General features: G+C 37.8%; 1 pseudogene; it reads right to left on the bottom strand.

Moving 5' to 3' along the window:
- Positions 1-631: 631 nt before the first annotated feature.
- LOC125164725 (dipeptidyl peptidase 1-like) lies at positions 632-18,986 on the bottom strand (annotated as a pseudogene).
- Positions 18,987-21,436: the final 2,450 nt, after the last annotated feature.

Below are 21,436 nucleotides of genomic sequence, written 5' to 3'. Positions count from 1 at the left end.
CTTAAAACTTCAAAGTATGAGACACTATACATGACTACCTTACATTATTTCATTTAGTCTTTATAAAAAAGTGTCCAAATGGTATTCATTATTATTATTATTATTTTTACAGAAAACCTTTGACACTGGGTGGCTCAGTCCGTTAAACATCTGACTCTTGATTTCAGCTCAAGTCATGATCTCACTGCTCATGAGGTTGGGCTTCACATCAGCCTCCATGCTGACAGTGCAGTCTGCTTGGGATTCTCTCTCTGCCTCTCTCTCTCTGTCCCTCCCCCACTCATGCTCTCTCTCGGTCTCCAAGGAAATAAAATATTTTAAAAATCTTTTAACTTTTTAAACATTTAATGGACCTTGCATATTTTCCTGTGATTTTTCACAACGTAAAAATAAGGCTGTGTTCTCAAAAAGGCTTTTAAAACTATAGCACGTGCGAATTACAAATGACTAACAAAATCCCGCATTTTGGTACTGCATAGCTGGAAAGCAGGCCGGTGGTCAAGGGGGAGGTGTACCCAAATCGAAGGCAGTTTTAATGCTGAAGGCAGAAATCTTCATAGGAATCTATTTGTAATGTTCTGAAATTGCTGCTGTGAAAGTCTCCAGTCTGCCCTTTCGTGATTGATGGCGGTCAGGATGAGATGCCGGGATGTGCACCCTCCAATTTGGGAACCGAGGTGGCTGCCACCGCTGTGCTTTAAATTGCACCCTCATCGGTTCCTCTGAGGATCCCGAAGTAACCATCTTCGTTCCCGCTAGGGCCCCAGCTATTTTTAACAATCCAGCAATCCACCCCCGAGGCTGTCGGTGCGGTGGCCCACGGGCAAAACAGCATGATTAGTCAGCTCAACGGGGTTGAAAGGGTCTGTCAAAAAACAAAACAAAAAAAGGGTCTCTCAGACCAGTGTAGTAGTAGATAGATCCCCCTGTGCCAGTGGAGGAAGAGATCATAGATTTCAAAAGCAACTGCCACGGGGCCACGACAGGCCAGCTCATTGCAGCCCCCGTAGAAGTCTGCCACATAGTGGTACTCGGAGGAGTAGGAATGGAAGCAAGTCCTCCTTCGGTTTGCATGGAGAATCAGTGCCTGTGTAAGGGAAGCGTGGCTCTTCTATCAGCCCAAAATCGTGGGCATATTTTCCGGTGATGAGGTACGGCCCACCTTCACAGCCTTGAGCGTGCTGGCTGCAAGAGACAACCTCTGGGGACTCAAGATTGGGGTCTGAGTATTGTTGGTTAGTGTATGGATCCTTGCTTCCAGCATACCCACGGAAGCAAATGAGTAGCAGCTTCCACAAGATGCTTGGCTTCGAACAGGAGGAACAAAATTGGTACCACAAACATTTCTCCAGTCAAGAGGCTGGCAAATGTAAAACCATTTCGTGTATTTCAACAGTCAGTGGTGGGATTCTCCAGCTGTGGCTACTGCCTCTCCTAATCCTCTCTCCTAGGGTAAGCATCTCATGTTCCATGTATGTGGTTGCCGTCCAAGACTTCTGGGGGCACCTGGGTGGCTCAGTTGGTTAAGCGCCCAACTTTGACGCAGGTCATGATCTCATGGTTTGTGGGTTCGAGCCCATGAGTCAGGCTCTGTGCTGACAGCTAAGAGCCTGAAGCCCAGATCCTATGTCTCCCTCTCTTTCTGCCCCTCCCCGCTCAGGATCTGTCTCTCTCTGTCTCAAAAAAATAAATAAACATTAAAAAAAATTTTTTTAAGACTTCTGAACGGCATGGATCACTTTCACAAAACCATGGTTATATTTGTAGAGGGTATTAGAATTAGAGTAGTTTCCCTGGAGACTCTCAGGGTGTGCTGTGTTCATGTTCACCTTCTCAGAGGTAGTTCCCACTTTAGTTCCGAGGAAATGAGCCTACTTCCAGCTTGGCACATCATGCACCCATCCAGGCATGGTCTCTGCGGTGGCAACTCGTTGTGGAGGATAAGCTAAGGAATTCCCTGAGCTCGCACCCATGGGTTAACAAGGCATATAGGAACAGGAAGCCTCAGGATGAAAGCATCCAAAATTAGGTAGACAAGATTAAGTATTCAGGGCGGAAACGCCCCCCAACTTAGTACAATAGCAGAAAGCTGCTTTCAAAGGAAGGAAGGACCAAAATAGGTAAACAGGTGAACAGGGCTATACCACAGCAGGGCCAAGTTGCCCAGAACAGAGCTAATTAGCAAAAGAAAGGTGCCTTGTTGACCCTGAGGTAGCATGCTCTGTCTTTCTTGTCCCCTAGGCAAGATAAGGTAAACAGACCTGGCGCCTCAGGCCTGCCTTAAACAACCATCTGCCAGGCACCAGGACTTTGGTATTGACCCAAACCCCTAACGCTGCATATCTTCAAAACCCCCTTTTCCTCACACCCATCACTCTTGTAAACCCTCTGATCCTAATAAAAATGGAGCAAGGTCCCTTACTTGGGGCTCTTGTCTCCTCCCAGACATTACGCTCTCTCACATGTCAATTCTGCATCCATTATCTTGCTGGACAAGAAAGAACTCCAGACCCAGAGTCTACGACTACTGGTTACCTTGCTGCCCTCTTCTTTGTACTTAAAAAAGGCAAACCACTTGTAGTCATTCAACACAATCTCAAAGCCTTGATTGAAAATCATGGTGAAATGGCAAAGATTGCCCAAATTAGCCCATCCTGTATCTAACTTCTCAAGGTGTGCCACTACTTTCTTTTTTTTCTGGTAGTCCCATAACCATGCAATTGACATCATGTTGGGAACTAATAGGGCCCGCCTAGAAGACCCAGGGACCCAGGAGCCCAAGGCAAGTGCAACGGGGACGTGTGTCACAGTGTGGGGTGCTGACAACACACAGCAGCCACAGGAGGGCTGTGAGCAGTCAGCAGGGCTAGGGACACAGGGGAGGAGAAGGAAAGGGCAGTGGCCAAAGAACAGTGGCTGGAGAGCCTAAATGGCACTAATTATTAGACCATGTGAAGATAAAGACACTGTCTTCATAAGCTTAAGCAGCTTGCCCAAATCGCATAGTTTAGTACATGGAAGAGTCAGGCTTTTTGCTCCCAGGTTTTGATTTCAGAAGACATGCTTGAAGGTACGACGCTCTATTTCCTCTCAGAATAAGTTTTCCTAAGCCTTTTTAGAGAAAGAAAATTAGAACAGGAAGCTCTTTAAATCTAAGTATTGCTAAAACAAATTATTTTCATGCAATGCATACAAACAACTGAAATACTAGTTACAGATCGTTCTCATTTCTTCATTAAAGTATAATGAGAAATTCTAGTTCAAATGACTCTATACACTTAAAAGAAATAAAATGAATTTATAAATATTCTATAATTCAAATTAGTTAAAAGGATAGCTTTTAAATATTTATATTTTAGGGTTTTCATACATACTACAAAATATTAACTTGAAATAGTACAAATGTATTAAAATGTAAATGAGAATCTAATATATCTGAAATCCATCACTGGAAGAGTGTGTGTTAGTGATACATGACGTGACCTAACTCTTCATGATTCTAGGTGCCTGACAAAGCATTTATGGGCATGGCCCTTACTGGGAGGCAGGACTTTCAGTGTTAAAACTGGAAAGCCCGGGCAAACTGGGATAAGCTGGTCCCCCTAATTCCGGAATATTATTAGGTAGCAGGGAAAGTCATAATCCAGAAAAGACACACATATCTGGAAAAATATCCTTCTGATGTGACTTAGATTCAGAAAAATGCATGTCAAATTGTGTACATTCTTGTGAAATTAGGCAATTACATTTTTTTCTGTTTAATCAAGTCCCAAATTTTTCCCAGAGACGGTGAATAACTAAAAAAAAAAAAAATCCATGTGGTTCAGAACTTTTTTCTAGGGTAATATCAAAAAAATGTTTGAATAGTCAAATATGACAAAATTTCTCTACTCAGCTTTGCTTGATCTGAGAGATTAAGCATCACCCAGAGTTATCATCTTTATATGTATCTGTAACTGGCACATCTAATATTTACTACTTTAGCACATATTTAATGCATATTCGGATTAGGGGGATGATAACTACAAATTCATGAAATGTATGATATTTTGCTAAAATTATCTCACTATGGTGCATCTGAAGCAATGTCCTACCGTGCATAGCCAAAAAAGCTATGTTTATATTTTATAACTGATATTTACTGGATGATAGCAAAGCCATTTCAATTAAGTTAAGGTTGAATTTAACAGTTTTAACTCTTGTATGGCTATGACAGATGAAACTAAGTGTGGACTCAGCCTTCTCATGAATTTGTCCTAGTGGCAACAAACTAAACTTGGCAAATGAATGAATGAATTAAAATACCAATGGGTCATTATCAAGTTCATCACAACTAAAAGAAAAAAAAATAAAAATGCAAAAGGAAATTGCATTTCAATGTATTTCAAAGGTCTTAGTAAAATAATTAAGTGAGAGACATCAGTCCCAAAATAATACATACATAATACCTTTCTAGAAAGTTAAAAACCACTAAAAAACAAACCAGAAAAAAACAGGCTTTTTGAGACATGCACATAAATGCAGGAAAACCATGGAAAAAGGAAATAAGGAAATGGTCGCCACAGAAACCATTTGGGAAGAAGAAGTACCAGGTGGTTGGGGAGAACAGTTTGGTTTGCTGTTCATAGTGCTTATTCCATTGTTTTACATAAAAATAAATATATGGCTGAATGAAAGCAAGCTATGCTTAGAAAATGAAGAGAGTGTTATATCATAAGGATTACAGTTTTCCCAACTAAATTTTATTTTATTTATTTTAAATTAAATTTGCTCATTAAATTTCCTTAATAGATAATCTTATCACCTTATGTGAACCCTCACTCCTGGAGTCATTGAGACTGCCAGGTAGAAGATCCAGATTCATTTTCTTGTCCCCAGTGATTCCTTCTCCACTTCGACCTACATACCCCTGTTATGTTCTCTGAACATCAAAAGCTGCATATTGTCCAAAGAATAAAGACCAGGTCAAGAACGCCTAGGATGTGGATGGGATCTGCCTTCTGTAGGTTCGCATTGCTTCCTTCACTGATCACCATGCCTGTTCATGCTAGTCCTCAGTTCTCTCTGTTTTCTTGTCATTTAGTATCTTCCCTTCTGTACAAGTCCTACTCGCCTTGGAGGGCCCAGCTCAAGGTCACCAAATCCACCTGATCTGAGATCTGTTTCCATTCTGTGATCCAGAGCACAATATACATATCTTATAAGTGAATTTATCTATAGTAGGTGATTCTGTATTGCTAATTTGGCAAACTCTTATCGACTATTTACTTCTATCAGTGAGGCAATAAACAAATTCAGGAGAAAAACTTTGGCCAAGCCATATGCAATGCCCTCGGAGAGTTTTAGTCTAGAATTATTTATGTTCCTAAATCACGTGTTCTACTTGATAATTTAAAAAAAGGCATTCATTATCAATCGATTTCACCTTTGTATATATCTTAGTACTTCCCACACAGAAGTTAATCAACTAATATTACTTTCACATCTACCCAGGGATTTTTTTTTTAACTTCAGAGACCACTAATCCAAACATTTGTGAAGAAAAAACACACTAACCAAAAACTAACATTCTACTTGCAAAATCTGGAAATTTCTTCTAGTAGTAAGTCTTAAGATGCTGCGACAAGAATCACCATCCAGGGTCATGTCCTTTGCTTTAGAGAAGAAGTTCTAAGATTGCTCATCTTCATTGGGACTTGTTTTCTCATGTGGCCAGGGATAGTCCCTCATTTGTAGCTCTCTTTAATTTTTTTAATGTTTATTTTTGAGAAAGAGACACAGCAAGAGCAGGGTGGGGCAGAGAGAGCAGGAGACACAGAATCTGAAACGGGCTCCAGGCTCCGCGCTGTCAGCACAGAGCCCGATGCCGTGCTTGAACCCAAGAACTAAGAGATCATGACCTGACCCGAAGTCGGAGGCTTAACCAACCGAGCCACCCAGGTGCCCCTGTAGCTCTCTTTTAACATGTATTACCACTAATACAAAACAGCAAAGACCTTTTACACCTGTGAATATTGGTTTTTATCCCTGTTTTTTTAAAAATGATGGTTTTCGGGTGTCTGGGTGGCCCAGTCAGTTGAGCATCCAACTTTGGCTCAGGTCATGATCTCACAGCTTGTGGGCTGGAGCCCCATGTTGGGGTTTGCTCTGACAGCATGGAACCCACTAAAGATTTTCTGTTTTCCTTTCTCTCTCAAAAATAAATAAACATTAAAATTTTTTTTTATTTTTAACTTTTTTAATGTTTATTTATTTTTGAGACAGAGAGAGACAGAGCATGAACAGGGGAGAGTCAGAGAGAGAGAGAGAGGGAGACACAGAATCGGAAGCAGGCTCCAGGCTCTGAACTGTCAGCACAGAGCCCGACACGGGGCTCGAACTCACGGACCGCGAGATCATGACCTGAGCCGAAGTCGGATGCTTAACCAACTGAGCCACCCAGGTGCCCCTAAAAAAATTTTTTAAGAATAAAATGTGATAGTTTGTACCAGCTAAACATACTTCTGTCCTCAAACTCCATTGCAACTACTGGTGACCATGTGACCAGAGACACAGTTCTTAGCAATGAAACAGAAACAGAAGTGTCCTGAGTGGAGCTTTCACAAACATACTATTTTTCTAACAACAATAAAAAAATTGGACACCGATCTTTTCCTCTTCGAGATACCCATTATAAATACATATACATATTGTATGCATATATATGTATGCATATACATGTATGTATGCATATATAAAACCATGAAATATATATTATATATCCATTATATATTTTAATATATTGATAATGGGTGTATATGATATATATACATACATACATGCCTAGATTTGGTACAGCCACTTTGCAACCATAAGAATAAATTACATTGTTCAGGAGAGGCCTTGGTTCTCAAGACCCTTCCTTGACCCACTGGGTTGGCTCCGGACTTCCTAGCTCTAGACTTCTGGTCATGTGACAATAAAAGATTCCATCTGATTAAGCCACTATGGCTCTTTCTCCTACTTCAGACTAAAGCAATTCTAACTGACATAACATCCCTGCTTCCCAGGCACAACTAGGCTGGATTAACTGCCCGTTCAGGGAATGAATTTAAAATGCCGAGGAAGGGTGGATATTAGAACATTTTTCTGTAACATAAAAGAACGTGGCTCCATGAATGGATTCTTTTAAAGGACACTACAAGCCATATAATTTTAGAAACAGTGCTGTCTGTTCACAAAGAAATTCAAAGGATAAACCTTTGAGAGGAGAAGACAACATACTGGCGTGAAAGGGAATCTGGCTAGGAGGTAAGTTGAAATGAAAAGGAAATAAATTAAAAGCAAAATGGCAAAATTAATATCTTCATGAGATTAGAATCACTCAATATTATATTCACTAAAGAACAAAGCCAACACCGCTGAAAAGTGAATAGTAACGTGTAGAACAAATTTGAACAGCTGCCTCTAAAATATGAGAAATGAAGGGAGATTAAAATCACGAGAGAAGAAAAAGTAGATGCAGTTGATGGAAGAAAAATGGTGTGCAACATAATTTGTGTCCATGAGAAAGGAACCCTTTTAACTAAAACACTAAATCTGGGTTATAATAGGACTGTGTATTCCCAAATAAAAGAAAGTCTTGAGTCTACAGATGAAAAGTCTCAGTGCCTATAGGCAACATTAACAAGGATGAAAACCTGAAGTGATTCTGTTGAAATTTATAATTTCAAGGGTGAAGAAAATAACATAAACTTAGTTCTTGACTAGACAGAAAAGTTTGCCTCCAAACGAAAAAATTCAGACTAACCTCAGACTTCTCCATATCAAATATCAGGAAATAATAGGACAACATCTATAGAGTTTTAGGTGGTAAAAATTATAAACCAATATATAAATACATAAAATATTTCTTCTCTTTGAAGATTAAGTAAACATCTTATTATCAGATATTCAACAATTCAAATATATGTCAATTTTACTTTTGAATATGAACAATTTAAATATCAGATTCTCAAAGTATTCATCAAAAGTTTAAAGGATTACTCAAAAGTTCAGAAATCAATAGCAAAGTCACTTTTAAAAATGCCTCCTAAGAAAATAATCAAATAGATATACAAAATATCATTATACACATGTTTATCATGGCACTATTTATAATAGGTAAAAAATGAAAACATCCAAATGACCAGATATACAAAACTAGTTAAATGGATTATGGTAGCATAAGTGATGGGCTAAGATCTAAGTTTTTTAAACCAGACGTTAAAAAAATAGTGAAAAATTAGGAAATCATTACATTATATTAATATATGAAATAACTACAAAATGGGTGTGCTGAATGATTTTGTTTTAATAATGTGTGCAAATAGAAAAATATTGAAGAAAATACAACAAATGCTTACTCTGGTTTAAGATATGTAAGTTTTTATTTTCCTCAAAATTTTCTGAATTTTCTCTAATAAATGAAAAACAAATTGCGCTTTTAATAACCTCTCACTTTCTTCCTTTTGGGTGAGTTTATTTAGGTTAGCTCTAGTGTCTTATTTCTGGTTTTGAAGCTTCTTTCTGTATGTTTTGGTAATGTTTGAAATTGTGATAAGAATTATAACATCACATCACTTATTAGGTGAAATGACTATGTTCTGATCTGCTTTATTGCAACTGACAATCTTCATAAATCAAATTTTCCATTTTGTCTATGTCAAGAAAATACCAGGCAATTTATGTTTTAATAACTTTCTTCCAAAACTGTGAAACTCCAGAAGCTGAGTTTTCAATAAGCCGACCTATTCAGTAGTGCTTTTTGTTTTCAGTATAAAACCATAAATATGTTGGAACTGTAAGTGAGCCTCTAATCTTTCATTTTATATCACTCTGTCCGGCCAGTTTTGTAGAATTTCACTCAGCTGATTAATACCTTTTGTGTACCTAATACAGTTTCGTTTTGCAAGAATATACAGCAGAATCATAGACTTTTTTTTTACTAAGCATTGCACTTTTCTATAGTAAACAGAGTTACAAGTTTAATGGAAAAGAAAACGGTCGTTTTATTTTCTTTATCTATTTTCTGGTATGATGAATATTTTCATGGTAATTCTCAGCACAGTACTGGCCCTCGGCAGTGAATTTGGGAGTTCAGGCTGCCAACTCAAAGTAATATATGAACTTGAAAAACATGGATTGTTGTGTTATTACCTGAAGGTTACTTTATGGGCTCCTGGGTTCTTAACTCTGCCCAAACACATGGAAATTCGCAGTGAGAGCCACAAGCAGACCCAGGTAGCACTGATTCTCAGCTACAACTTTGCTTCCTCAGTTGCCCACAGGGTCTGCACTGAACCCAAGATGAAGCATCCAGAGTTTGACAATCTAATTCCCTATCTGCCCCTTGGCTTGCCAACAATCTTTGATAAGGCACTTATCTGGTCTGCGCCTATAGCAACCTACAAAGTGAGAATAATATTTTGATCCCAGCTCCAAGATATGGTGATCATTAACTAATAATTTATTTTGAAGCTAAGAGACATAGATATGCCTGGAGTTATCAGTATATTTGAATAAACTCCAAAATCCTAGGTATCTTGACTTTTTCATATCTGATTAACCACTATACAAATGAGGAAATGATTAGAAGAGGAAGAGGGTTTTTCAATAAGCAGAAGCAGGTGTTAATATTCTAGATCAACAGATTTGTACTGGAGCTTAACATAAAATCTCATCCATGAGTAAGCTTTCTTTCATTCTTGGATCGGATGTAATAATTATTTCATTTTTTAAAAATTTACCATACTGGCATTTGGATTATTTCGTGATTTTTCTGGGAACTGTGTTTTTGCGCTACTTATCTGAATGCGAATGAGGCCACCGATCAATTGCAGGTATCTGTAGAACTTGAGTACCCTTTTATTCCAGACTAGCCACCCTATCAGTGGTTAAATGGATACAGCTTTTCAGTCAACGGCTGTCCTCACAAAGGTATCATACACTATCGAGAATATATTTTTTCCCACACAGTTTCCTTTCATTTTTTGTAAAAGTACAGTCTGACATACATTACATTATCAAAACAAAACAGCAAATACTATACATTGGGAAAAAAATAAATGAATTATACAAGCACAAAATCAAAATGTTGTTATTTTTGTTGACAGGCTGCATAGCACTGGGGGGATTCTTCCTCTGTAACTATGGTAATAAGGATACTTATCTTGAAGATTAAAAAACTATTCCTTTAAAATTATTACACCAGCATCTGGCATATAATAAGTAATCAATAAATCTTATCAATTACTAACATTCTATGACAAGAATACACTTCATCTTAATCATACTAAAGTTCTGTGTATCTAATAAGTAAAATCAAATATTATATGCATCTTCAAACACGTCAGACAGCCAATTATATAATATTTCTAAAATTCTTGATCTAAGTTAAAGATGGGAAACTTGAAAGTATCTACAAATTCAACCAATAATCTGATCATTTTGTTCTATGTTCTTATTATGTAGACACCATTATATAATGGGGATACAGTGGCCTCAAATACATTGTTCTTGTCTACTAGGATTTTAAATGTTTACATATTTATTTTGAGAGAGAGACAGAGAGCACAAGTTGGGCAGGGGCAGAGAGAGAGGGAGAAAGAATCCCAAGCAGGGTCCATACTGTCTGTGCAGAGCCCAATGTGGGGCTTGAGCCCATGAACCGAGAGATCATGACCTAAGTCGAAATTGAGAGTTGGACACTCAACCAAATAATTCACCCAGGTACCCCTCTACTGGGATTTTATATCTGGGTTTGCCTGCCACTGTGCCTGGCATATATGAATACTCAATACGTGAGGCCTATTATTATTCATATTACTTTTAGGTGAGACTGGGTGGCTCAGTTGGTTAAGCGTCCAAATTCAGCTCAGGTCATGATCTCACAGTTCTGAGTTTGAGCCCCATGTCAGGCTCTGTGCTGACAGCTCAGAGCCTGGAGCCTGCTTCGGATTCTGTGTCTCCCTCTATCTCTGCGCCTCTCCCATTCACACTCTGTCTCTCTTTCTCTCAAAAAATAAACATTAAAAATTTATATATATGTATATATACGTATATATACGTATATATATACGTATATATACATATATATATACATATATATATATATATATATATATATATATATATATCACTCCTAATATTTAAACAGATTATATTGTAAACTGCCTTGGATTGCCAGCTAAGTTATAGATAAATGAGACAACTTCTAGATAAAGAAAATTTTGTGGCAGGCTTAAAATTGAGCTCTACCTAAATTAATAGATAGGAAGGATTCTGTTCATTGTTGTGTGCTATACTGTGTTTTACATATATTTTATATGTGTATTTACATATATTTTATATGTGTGTGTTTCCATATATTATATATATATTTATATAGATACATATATATCAGAAATATACACCATAGTGAAATAATCTATATAACTACCTCAAGACCTGTAGCCAACCTTACCACTGCCTACTTTTAAAATTAAAAATACATACATGAAAACTTAAGACATGACACACCCAAATTCTCAGCAGGAAGAAAAAGACCAAAAACAATGAGATAACAAATAGATCTTCTATGAATCTCACTAGAGAAGAAAGACAAAAATCTAGCGCACAGCAAAGTGCCAACAAAGAGAAGACAACCTACCTACTCTCTGTCACTCACCCTATGTTTTCTTGTCTCGGTCTTCTGTGCTCAAGGAAATGGAAAGAGCTTCTCAAAAATGCTGAAAGATTACTCCCAAACCCAAACCTTCATTTCTGCCATCTCTGACTACCACTTCCTTAAACCTTGAACTTGTCTTGTTCCACCTCAACACTGTTCAAGTGAACAGTCCTATTCTAGACACTACCGAATACAGCCTGCACCATCCCTACTATGATCTTTAATTGGATAATGTTTTTGAACACTATTTAAAAAGTGTTGAGGAAGCATACAAATAAAGAGGGCCATAAATGTGATTTTTTAAGTTTATTTATTTATTTTGAGAGAGAGAGAGAGAGAGAGAGAGAGAGAGAGAGAGAGAGAGAGAATTCCAAGCAGGCTCCATACTGTTAGCACAGGGCCAAACACAGGACTCAATGCCATGAACCACATGAGATCATGACCTGAGCTGAAACCAAGAGTTGGACACTTAATCGACTGAGCCACCCAGGTACCATGCCATAAATGTGGTTTTAAGAAAGAGCCATGGAAAGAACATTCTGTCTCAGGGTAAGCAGATTAAGGTGTCTGATGTCAGCAAAACCCAGACCAAGAGGAACCATGGACCTTTAATATAGTACTTAAGTTAAGTACTTAACTACTTAAGTACTTTAATATAGTACTTAAGTAGTTTTTGCTGTGGGAAGGGAATGAGTTCCAAAGAAATATATAAAATAGCTTTCACCATCAATCATCTATTGGGGAGAAAAAAACATTCACTAAAAAGGTAGCTAAACAAAAGAGATGATGAGTGTTAACATTCATGAATTTCTAGAAGGCATGGCAGCCTTGTTCAGCTCTGGATTCCCAGTGTATAGCAATGCTCAAAGCTTGAAACACAGGGATTCGTCATAAATGTTTGTTGAATGAATGAATAAACAAGTATAGTTAATAGAAGTGAGTAACAGAAATGTCCCTTTCAGCTTTCGTTTCATCAAGTCTTTCTTGAATTCCTATGCTTCAGTGTTGGAATAGATCCTTTGGGCACGCAAAGATGGATAAAAAAGGAACACTGCCTTCAGAACTTTATATTTGGTGATCATAGTCTCTAAATGAAGTGAAAATTTGCAGGATCAAAGAATATTTACTTTATACAGAAAGGAGAACAAAAATCAAGTACATCATTCAAGAGAATAAGACTAACATGTCTCAGGTAAGATGGGGAAAGAGTTTAACAGAATTGATAAATATTACATGGAAGGTCTATACTGCCCACAATAAATGCCAATACAATTAAATAAAATAGGATGACAACTAGGGCAACTGGCTGGGTCAGTTGGTTAAGTATCCAACTCATGATCTCATCTCAGGTCTTGATCTCAGGGTCATGAGTTCAAGCCCCATGTTGGGCGATGGAGCCCAAAATGTGATGACAACTATAAAAAAAAATGACAAAAAATAAAGATGAATATAATGTGTTTTAGAAAGATAAAGAAACAACTTTGTAAAGGAGAAACATTTCTAACTACATAAAAATTAAAGTTTGAGGCACTTGGGTGGTTCTGTCACTTAAATGTCTGACTCTTGATTTCATCTCAGGTCATGATCTAACAGTTCATGAGTTCAAGCCCTGTGTCGGACTCCACCTGACAGTATGGAGCCTGCTTGGGATTCTCTTTCTCTCTCAATCTCTATTTCTCAAAAATGAATGAATGAATGAATGAATGAATGGTTTTAAAATAAGTAAAGTTTCCCATTTCAAGATGGCAGACTACATACCTGTGTTTCTCTCTTCCTTTTGTGATCTTGAAAATAATAACAAGAGGGCGCCCGGGTGGCTCAGTCAGTTAAGCATCTGACTTCAGCTCAGGTCATGATCTCACCACCTGTGAGTTCAAGTCCCACATCGGACTCTGTTCAGCTCAGAGCCTTGACTCTGCTTCAGATTCTATGATCCCCTCTCTCTCTGCCCTTCCCCTGCTCATGCTCTGTCTCTGTCAATAAATAAATAAATGTTCAAAAAAATTAAGAAAGAAAATTTAAAAAAATTAGAAAATAATAATACATGGGGTGTCTGGGTGTCTCAGTCAGTTGAGCATCCAGCTCTTAGTTTCAGCTCAGGTCATGATCTCACACTCTGGGGGTTCAGCCCCCACATCAAGCTCTGTGCTGATGGTGCAGAGCCTGCTTAGGATTCTCTGTCTGTCTCTCCCACTCTCCCAGTCTCTCTTTCTCTCTCAAAGAAATAAGCTTAAAAAAAAATAACAATAAGAGCATCACAAAGCTGTAATCCATCAACAATAAAGAGAAAAGGTGGGAGGCAGTCATGAATGGGGTAAGTTCCAAAATGGTCTATGAGAATGAAAGCATACAGTGTGAGAGAGAAGGAAGCAAAGGGTCCTACAGTGGAAAGCATCAGCCTGCTCATCAAGAATCTCAGAACGATCTGGAAATCTGTATGGTCTGAAAGAGCATGGCAGTAAGAAACTGAGCACGAGGAGATAGGTTAAAAGTCTCTATATTGTGTGGGGCACCTGGGTGGCTCAGTTGGTTGGGCTTCCAACTTTGGCTCAGGTCATGATCTCACAGTTTGTGAGTTCAAACCCTGCATCAGGCTCTGTGCTGACAGCTCAGAGCCTGGAGCCTGCTTCAGATTCTGTCTCCCCCCTCTCTCTACCCCTCCCGTGCTCACACTTTGTGGCTCTCTGTCTCTCAATAATAAATAAACATTAAAAAAAATTTTTTTAAAGTCTCTATATTGCAGTTTTAATTTTTTTTTACAGTTTATTTTGAGAGAGAGAGAAAGAGAGCAGAGAGGGGAAGAGAAAGAGGGAGAGAGAGAATCCCAAGCAGGCTTCGTGCTGTCAGCACAAAGCCTACCATGGGTCTTGATTTCACAAACTGTGAGATCATGATATGTGCCAATATCAAGAGTCAAAGTTTAATTAACTGAGCCACCCAGCTGTCCCTCTATATGGGATTTTTAGCCCGCTTCGACTTAGATCTGTTGCACATGCAGACTGTAGAGAAAAATAAAAGGTCTTTGCTAGTAACAATACAATACTCAAATGAATTACCCACCGAGAACTAGGACAGCTAATATAAGTGCTGATACTCAAGAGTAAGGTCCTCAGCATTTGGGCTTCTGGGCTCCATAATTAAAACCAGCTCCCATTCTACTGTCCTTACAAAAAGCCTTAGATCCGACTAGCCCCATTCACGTACCCAGATCTCACTTGTCAAGTTTTCTATTAAGTTATTCTTTGACATGTACGAAAATTAATTCCATCATTTCAAGTACCTCTGGTACTTGCTGGTACCTCTGAAATCTATACCACAATACCAATTTCTTACTGTTTTTAAATCTCAAAAAGCAAAGAAATCTTAATCTACCATCCCTCAAATCTCTTTTCTGCTCTATTATTTTTAAATGACAATTCTTGACTATTTTAAAGTGTATTATTTATTTATTTTTGACAGAGAGAGAGAGAGAGAGAGAGAGAGAGAGAGAGCACACATGCACATGCATGAGTGGGGGAAGGATGTGGGAGGGAGGGGAGAGAGAGAATCCCAAGCAGGCCCCACACTGTCAGCATAGAGCCCAAGAGTGGGCTCAATCTCACCAACCTTGAGAGTGTGACCCAAGCCGAAATCAAGAGTCGGGTGCTTAACCGACCGACCCACCCAGGAGCTCCTTTGCTGCTTTCTCCTTATCTTGGTAGATGGCACACCAGGCCACTGAATTGCTCAGGCCAAAACCTAGGGGTCACGGTTGATGCTTCTTTTCCCCCTCAGTCCATACGCAAGTTCTGTCAATTTCTACTCCTAAACCTACCTCGAACTAGTCCACTTTTCCTTGCTTCACTGACACCGTGAAGTCCTAGCCAATACCATCTTTTAACTGGGAATGCCCACAAAAGCCTTTTAGCTATCCTACCTCCACCCCTGCCCTGGGTTTCCTACAAAGCATTCAGATGTATTGTGATTTCCTACAATGCATTCTCCACTGAGAACCCAGAGTGACCTTTTCAGAACGTAAATCAAAAGTTAGATCCCTCCCAGAATCCACCCAAAGGACTCCTTCGTCACTCACAATGAAATTCAAGCCCTTTACCAGGGCGAGGAGATCACAGGTGCCATTGCCCCTGCCGGTTTTCCTTACTTCATCTCATGTATGCCTCCTTTTCTCTCACTCTGCTGTAAACACTCAGGTCTGGGCTCATTAGAGATTACTGAAGACTGTCCCAACCTCAAAACCCTGATAATTGCTCTCCCTCTCCCTGAAATGCTCTTCTCCCAGACCTTCCCATGGATAGTTACTATTTTTTTCTCTAAAGCCCCAAGTTCCTTAGACGGGTTTTCTCTGACCACCTAGTCACTCTCTACCATATGAATATCCCACAGCTGAGTGCTATGTCAACTTATTATATTTATTTTTTGTCTACTCATATATTTTTCACACTCCAGGATGAAAGCTCCGTGGGGCACGGTTGTCAGCTTTGTTTCTGACACTATCCACAGTGCCTAGAACAGTGCCTGGGGCACAAAAAGTGCTCAAAAGACTTTTTTGAATAATTGTTCAAAAATGTCTGAAAATGAAAGGGAAACAAAGCCCAGTATCAACCAAAATAAAATCAATTCCAGAAAAGAAAAAAAAAAAGAAAAAAACACAGAACTTATGTAGTAGCAAAATAATAACTAAAGTAATTTAATTATTAACTCAGGGTAATTTGAGAATAAATGTAGCAATTTGAAAATAAGACTTCATACACATGAGAACGATTTTTTTTTTTTGATATCTAAAATAGCCACTCACATGCAATGCTAAAGCAAGTATGAACTTTGAGGAGCATTCTGGAAAGTAATCCAATAGTGTCTATCAATAACTGAATGCACATACCTTCTGCCCCAGTAATTCCCCTTTTGGAATCAATTCAACAAATATAAAAGTATTAGTATACACAAATGTAGCACTTTAGTATCTTCTGAAGTATTGTTTACAGTAACAAAAAAGAAAACGCTCCTGATAGTGGTATAATTGAATAAGATTTAGCACATCCATATAACAGACTATCAGGCAGCTCTGTTTAAAAATGAGTTAGATCAGTGCTTGCGGAAGAGATTCACTGGGGATTATTAAGCTTAAAAAAAGCAAATTTTTGGAGTGACTGGCTGGCTCAGTCGGTGGAGCATGTGACTCTTGATCTCAAAGTTTTGAGTTCAAACCCTACCTTGGGTGTCGAGATTATTAAAAATAAAATCTTTAAAACAAAAGCAAATTTTTAAAAAGCAAATCTCAAAGAGCGTATGGAGTAGGATGCGATTTTTGAAACAAATAAAAAAGCATATTCATATGTTTATATTAATAGCAGAAAGAAAACTATGGATATATACATATAACTATTAGCAACAGTAACCTCAGGAGATCATGGTGGGGGAGTGCAGAGCAAAGAAAAAATTCTTCTTTATACCTTTCCAGAATGTTTTCTTATAATAAGAAACATGTAATTCTTATTTAAAATTCCAAACAAAATAAGGAGGAAAAGTTCAGTGAAATGAAAGGAGAGAGAGAGAGAGAGAGAGAGAGAGAGAGAGAGACGGAGGAGGAACAGCACAAAGAATCAGTTTTTGAGTTAAACTTTACCCAAAGAACAAGAGGAAAAAAATCTCCACAATAAGTCATTTGTACTTTAGAAGAACTCACGAACAACATGAAATCAATGAAACAAGACATTCAAGATGAAAGGATAAGACAACAGAATAAAGTGAAAAATGAGATTACAAAGCTAAAAAGATAAACTGGGGATCAAAGCAATACTAACTATTACAGAAATAATAAATAAATTTGAAATGGCACAAAACAGAACACGTGAGGCCAAATACCCAATCAGAGGCCAAAAGAACACAGAGAATAAACACATAGATGGTGAATCCCTGAGGAGAGAGTTAATAGATACCTCAGACAGATAATGATGATCTAGCAAAAGAAAATCAATTGGTCTTCATTCTGGGGAAACCTTGTATTCTGTCCTATAAATGGAAGAGGGGGAAACAGTACATTTCTATATTAAATAAATTTTTCATGAGATGTAAGAGGGGGAAAAAAGTGGACCTGCTAATTAAAGGAGACTACCATGTCTAGAAATAAAATAAATAAATAAATAAATATTAAACAGAATCATCAAAACTGAGATATATACTGGAGATTTTTCTGAAATTTATAAATGAAAAAACAGATCAACAGGAAAAGAGCCAGGAAAAGCAAAAGTAAAAAGGGAGGAAGAAGAGAGGGAAGGCAGGAGGAAACAAGGAAGGAAGGAGAAACCAGGCTTGAATATCACCAGTAAGTTGAGGAGGAAGTTTGATAAGAAGGACATGAGGGGCGCCTGGGGGGCTTGATCAGTTAAGCATCTGACTCTTGATTTTGGCTCGGGTCGTGGTCTCACGGTTGTGAGATCGAGCACCGCATAGGGCTCTGCGCTGACAGTGTAGAACCTGCTTGGGATTCTCTCTCTCCCTCTCTTTCTCTGCCCCTCCCCCACTCATATTCTCTCAGTCTCTCTCAAAATAAATTTTTACCTTTTCTGTTAGCTCTCCTTCAAAACCCATGCGAAGGGCAGTGACCCGCAGAACTTGTCACACTTGCTTGAGATGATTACTTACATGAAATACAGACATTTGTATTTTTAACCATGAATAAAGCTTTAAATCAATGAAGAAGAAAGTTACTGGAAACGTATCAGACAACAAGGAGTTAGTGGAGAAAGTATTTCAGAGATCTGAGAATTCTGAAATCACACCAAGTAGATAGCAAACACTAATCCTTCTCAAAAGAAAAAATAATAAATTTAAAATATATATATATATTATTTCATATACATATTCTATATATGTATATAATACACATGTATATAATATGTATTATATGTATATAATATACATATGTTATATATAATATATATTATATATTATAAATATATAATATATATATAAATAATTATATGTATATAATACATATATAATGTTATATAATATATATATAATATTCTGCCCTGTCATTTCCATCTACTTTTTGAGACCAGAACCAGAAATTTGGTCAAAAGTGGCAAAGGCATTACAACCATGATCAAGGAGAAGCACTCAAAGTTTCCAAGTATAATGAAAGACTTTCTATCCTCTGGTCCTTAGGATTGGAGAAGTCCCTGAAAATTAAATACCTGCTCAAAATAAGTAAAAGCAAAGAAACATCCCAGCCAGATCTTAATTTTATACTGAATTCCTGCATCACTTTGACTTACCTGGATTTCTCACTCCAGTACATCATTATATTCAGTCTCACAGATCATCTGAAGGCGTAAATGAATATAAATGCTATGTCACCTTTACCTGAGGAGCGTTGTTGCCAAGCTTAACCTGGCTGGTACTGAATCTGGACCAGAAAGAGAGTTGAAGCCATGGACCCAGAACCTCCCGTGAAAGCCTCAGGAAACAAGGTATTCTATCTAGAAGTACAGTTATGTCGCAGAGAAGGCTGTCGGAACCTAAGTGGAAAAGAACCACTGTTGGTGGATTTTGCGTCCAAAAAAGGGCAAATAAGTTTGTATAACAAGTACAGACTGCCATAGGCTGCCTTAATTCTTTTCTGCAGTGTGGTTAGTTGAGATAAGACAGTTTTCAAAGTTCTGCATTATTATAGATTCAGAGGAATATAAATAAATAAGTAGATAGGTGGGTAAGTAAGTAGGTAGATAATGTTTTTAAAAAATGAAATGCCATGAACACGAGATAGGAAGTAATTCAATCAAATTTTATCTTAGGCTTCGTTCTCTGGTCTGAATATGATCACTATAAACATATTTCAGGGACACCAAAAAATTACTGAAATGTACATTAAAAATCCACATCTTTCTAACGAATGAGTTGTAGTTAAACTTGAACTTCAACCAGTTAAACCAAGCAAGAAATAATGGAAACCCATTGATCTGAACAAACAATGATTTTCTAGATCAGAGTGCAGCTACTTAAGTGCAATGAAAGTAATTCCAGGTCATGTCTTGATCCTATAAAAATCTGTGGTCTGTGATATTGGATTTTGCATTTGACTCGCAAAGGTCAGAAGAATAGCAGGAAAGCCACGGTTCCAGTTTATTCATAAACATTTCGTATTCATGGAGGTACTGCTTCATTTCTAGGAGAACTGCCTAGAAACCAGATTGAAAATGTCTATGAATTGAGTAGGTTCCAGATGGTCAGTGATCTGCACAGTGACCACACATTTTAGAACTTAGAAAAAAAAAATTGTGTGTGTGTGTGTGTGTGTGTGTGTGTGTCAAAGTTTGTTGAAATTAAGACAATTTTCAAAACTCTACCTTCTTATGGATTTAGAACTGCTTTCATTAGCTATGGATCTCTTTACGACATTAAACTCTTAAAAATCATCACTAGTCATCAAAACCAGGCTTTAATAGAGATGAGATAAAATCATGTACTATTTTTTTTCTTTTTCTACTTAGCTTCTGAAAATTCTAGGAGTTCTACATAGTTCAAATATTCCCTAACATGGTAATACAGAACTATTCTTTCTTTCCACAGAGTATATTAAAACACACATATGGACACAAGACTTATGAATTTGCAATCACTGTTTATGGTCATCACTAGACTTTGTCACTAGTAATAACATTTTCATCATAATCTCCATTTCAAGATTCCCATTCTTTGACCACCACCTTTGATCTTGTTTGCTCACTTCCTGTAGCACCCATTTCAAACAATCTTTTGTCCTCACAGAAATGACAATCCATTATCACCTCCAACTTTTACTTTCAAACACCCCCTGCATCCTACTTCTTTCTTTACCCCATTGAGATTCCATGATCAATGATTATAATCACATCTCTGCATATGACTTCAATGATCTCTTTCTTCTTGTTTTCTTATGACAAAACCACATACAGGGTAAATCCAACTCTCTCCCTACTCTCCCCCCTGAACTTAGGTGGGTAAATTTAGATAAAGAAAAACCCACAATCAGATTGGCGCGTCTTCCTTGTTTTATATTCATGAGCATGAAACAATCAATCTCATAATGCTTTCTGGGAATCATGTTATACTTTATTCAGTCCATTTATACTTCACTTACTTAGATGACTATCTCCCACCTTCTCAGCTCCACCTCAAACCTCCAGCCCTTGCTCCCTTTCTTCATTCTCAGCAGATGATCTTGTTTCCTACACTATTCAAATAATCTGGAAAAAAAAAAAACCCTCTCAGACTCTCACAATCATATCGACCCTCCAACCAGCATTTTCGTTCACTCTTCCATCCCAACTTTTCCCTGAGATAAATGGTTCTTTCTCTTTTCTAACAGTACTTATTTGACCTGTAGACTATAACCCGTTCCCTTTAACCTATCCAAGGATATCTGTCCAGTGATTCCTTCCTCCCTTTGCTATATTATCAATTTCCTCTTGCTACTGGATTATTTCTATCAGCTTATATTCTACTGATGCTCCATCTTTAAAGTAAAAAAATTGATGCCATTCTTTCTTCTGGATAGTGCCACATATCTTTGTTTTCTTCCACACCGAAGTTCTTCAAAAGATCTGCCTTTTTGCTTGATCTCAGATTTCTCTCTCAATTTCATTCTAAAAACTCAAGGCTCAGTCTTTGGTCCTCCATCTTCTCTATCTGCATTCCCTGCTTTGATGGTCTCATCAGTCTGATAGTCAAAACTCTCATCTACATGCAGATACCTCCCAAAAGTATCAC

The sequence above is a fragment of the Prionailurus viverrinus genome, chromosome B1 (genome assembly GCF_022837055.1).
Source record: "Prionailurus viverrinus isolate Anna chromosome B1, UM_Priviv_1.0, whole genome shotgun sequence".
Lineage (NCBI taxonomy): Eukaryota > Metazoa > Chordata > Mammalia > Carnivora > Felidae > Prionailurus > Prionailurus viverrinus.
Note: the sequence above shows the minus strand (reverse complement) of the source record. Positions and strands in the feature narration are given on the sequence as shown.